The sequence below is a fragment of the Triticum dicoccoides genome, chromosome 7B (assembly GCF_002162155.2).
Source record: "Triticum dicoccoides isolate Atlit2015 ecotype Zavitan chromosome 7B, WEW_v2.0, whole genome shotgun sequence".
Lineage (NCBI taxonomy): Eukaryota > Viridiplantae > Streptophyta > Magnoliopsida > Poales > Poaceae > Triticum > Triticum dicoccoides.
In genome coordinates, this window is record NC_041393.1 from 39,882,774 (window position 1) to 39,886,407 (window position 3,634).

At 37.5% G+C, this 3,634-nt stretch overlaps 1 pseudogene; it reads right to left on the minus strand.

The window, feature by feature from the left end:
• Nucleotides 1-1,504: 1,504 nt before the first annotated feature.
• LOC119336051 lies at nt 1,505-2,546 on the minus strand (annotated as a pseudogene).
• Between the last annotated feature and the right edge of the window lie 1,088 nt (nt 2,547-3,634).

The window sequence follows — 3,634 nt, forward strand, 5'->3', positions numbered from 1 at the left end:
ATAGCTCAGCTGCTGCAATTGCAATAACAAATGAGTGGGTACTGTACTGTTGGGTGGTAACGCCGACTATAGAGGCACCAATTATGCAAATGATTCATGTGCTGGTTAGAGTTGGGGATGATCTGACTAACATAGCCTCAAGAGGGTGTCCACTTAGGAGGCACTGACATTGCTCGATATAAAAAAGACACAACATGCTCAACTATGACGTTGAGCATTAAAACGACGGAGATTGAATTTCTAACCAAAAAATCTAGCTAATCATGAATTAAATGGTTCAAATTCCAAAATAATATTTGTGATGACTAGTGAATGTAAGACAAGATAGAAACAGCAACAGCTATTCATCACAGATCGGGACTAAAGTATGGTGTCAAATGTATCACCAAAATAGACCGTGCTTGTAAGTGGGAGAAAATCTTGCCGTTCTGAAAACATAGGAAAAGGAAGAAAGAAAAAACACATACTAATAGGAACCACAACATGTAACAAAAGATTCTGAAAACAAAGTTTTTTTATGTAAAAATAAAGGATTCTGAAAACACCAGAATGTTTGCTTTGCGGGAAAAGAAAAGAAAATGGACTCTGTTTTTGCGGCTGAACAAAAAAGAACTTTGAAAAGGCATAGTAGTCAAGTTAAGGTTAAATAGAGCTACAAATGACTTGAAAACACAAATTCACAACTCATTTGTGTACTGTGGAAAAATAAAAAGCAGAAACACTTCTTACATGTGAGGTGATGATATTTTAGTTCTATACTTATATTTTCTTCACCCAGATCATATAGATTTTCTTTTTCACAAGATTTCAGTGTCACATGACTCCCTACAGTAGTACACATCAGAATGTTTCTGGAATTTTCAAAGTTTCCGGCTCAATATTTAAAAATTCTGAAATAAAGGAACCATCTGCTCCTGAGAACAGAAAATCCACTCTCCACATTAGACTTAATAAGTATCTCTTAGATTCATAGAAAAAGCAAGGGAAAACATACTAACATAAATAAAATAAATTGTCACACTATTCATCCATTTGGAAGAATAGAGGAATTTATTTACAAATGAAACAACTAAGTCACATTATTAGTGCATATCTCTCCCAGCATACAAGGGCTAATACTCATTTATTAACAAGCAGCGCCAGTTCTAGTTTGAACCCAAAGACAAATTGACAGGAAAAATCAAAACCATAAAAAACAATTGCAGATTGATGCATATACAACTATAACAGCAACGACAGAACAAATCGATAACACGAACAATGATACATATATATACAGCTGCAGCAACCCATGTTTTTAGATAGTACAAATACAACACAAGCCAACGTTGGCAACTCAGCCATCAAGGGCTGCCCACCAAAGGAACTCCTCTGATCTTAAACCCAACAACACCTACATAAAGTCATAAACGACTCACTTCTCAATTATTCAATGCCAATGATCAAACCGTTTGGTTGTGTAATGCTGCCTTGGTTAAGAGAAAAATAGATGCAAAGGATGGATCTAATTCCGGCATGCCAGGCACTCTTCCCGGTTGTTCAGGGAGCAGACGACTTGCGTCATTTTGGCTTCGTCGTCTTACTCTGCTAGTTTGCCATTGGTGCCATTAGTGCCATTAGCATCCTGCAAAAAACATGTGTATTCATGATGAGTGGAGATGTTGAACAGCTGGGTTGGAAAGAGAGCTAAATAGATGTAGAGCCGGGGGCCAGAACACATACCCCATTGACCTTCAGAAAGCCAGTATCCACTGTAAACTTGATTGCATCAGCGGCTGCCCTAGTTCTTAAATAGTACATCCCAGTTTTCAGGCCCTAACAACAACCAAGGATTAAGCAGACCATTGCTTGTCAGTTTAAAGATTTGTTTGACCAGGAATGGATATGAAATGCTGAAGGTTAAATTAAAATGATTCAGAACTCCAATGATGGGTTGGTTACCTTGGACCAAGCATGGAAATGCAACGAAGTTAGCTCTGCAAAGTTTGGTTGATCCATGTGGACATTAAGGCTCTGGCTCTGATCGATGTAGCATCCACGATCAACAGCCATGTCAACCAGAGTTTTCTACTTGATCTCCCAAACAGTGTTGATACAATAATTGGGTATGCTTTCAGATCAACTGCATCGAGTAGAATGTAACGAGAGGAAGGTGAACCACATACTTGTAAATTGCTTTAAGATCATCAGGGTTTTCTCCCATCTTCTGAACAGAACCATCTTCATAAATTATCTTATTTTTCAGAGCAGGTGTCCAGATACCCATCTCAGTCAAATCATGGAGAAGATGCTTGTTAACCACTTGCAGACTCCCCACTGGAAAAAATGATAAAGAAAATCCATGATATGCATATAGAATTGAGAATGTGAACACTAAGACTGTTTTTACAAACCTTAGAACCCACCGACTGTATATGTTAGACGTGTATGGTTCAAAGTACTCATTGTTGCCAAGAATCTGACTAGTGGAAGCAGTGGGCATTGGAGCCACCAGACGAGAGTTTCGTACTCCAACTTTAGGAATAGTTTCCCTTAAAGTTGGCCAGTTCCATCTGCTTGATGGCACTACATTCCACATGTCCGGTTGGATAATGCCCTACAAGGATGTTAGTAGCGAACAAAAATCAGGAACAACATAACTTGTTACTATCCAACCAGTGATTTGGTCACTAAGGTCAGTGCATACAAATTTGTGCAAAAAAAATTGGATAGAAAACTACACTGAGAAAGGCAACATTAGATTGTATTCTGTTTTGAAATTGGACTCCATCACTAATTAAAAAGAGATATTTGTAGATGGAGAGGAAATACTTGTGCCAAAGAATGATAAAACCCCAAATTTAAAGAAAAATATGCAAAGTTTTGATCCTGACAAACATGAACGAAGACCTGCACAGAGATCCAAATAAATGGTGATGACATCACAGATTTTTCCTGATTTTCGTCAAGAAAGTAAAAACTACAAACTCACAGGGCATTAGCTGATAATTGTGTCGGTTTTCTCGAATTATGAGAAGAAAAGGGGCATTGAGAAATAAATGTTAAATAACGCTTCAGTAGCTATGCTATTTAGAGAAAATAAATATCTGATATGGTAGGAATAAAAATGGAAGTTCTTTTTCGTGATAGTCGATATTATGATATAATTGATATGGTATGGCTAGAGTAAAATTCCAGTCTACTTACCAGATTTATGTACATGGAAGATCTTTCCAGTAATTATCCATGATGATCTTTTGACCCTCAAACCTGAACTTTCTAGGTACACCACCAAGTCTTATATTAGAGAAAAGTCTGTGTCCCAGCTTTTCCATTCAAAGCTTATAACCATTTGGTACAAAAAAAGAAAAGAGCACCAGAGAATATCCGGGTATCCATGCATACAGCCCAACACACGAGCAACAAAGCTTCATGAGTGGCAAACCAAAATGTACACACAATGAATATCCAACCCTACCAGAAAAAACATGAACACCTGCACAACAAGCCGAGAGAAATGGTGAATGCAAGAACACCTGGTATTGATAGTGATGTAGCATGTGGAAACAAATCATTAGTAATTGTTGTAGAACTATTTTCACAAAAAAGAGAGGGTGTTCTCGTACAGCAAGAGCATAAGTTGTAGAACTATTTT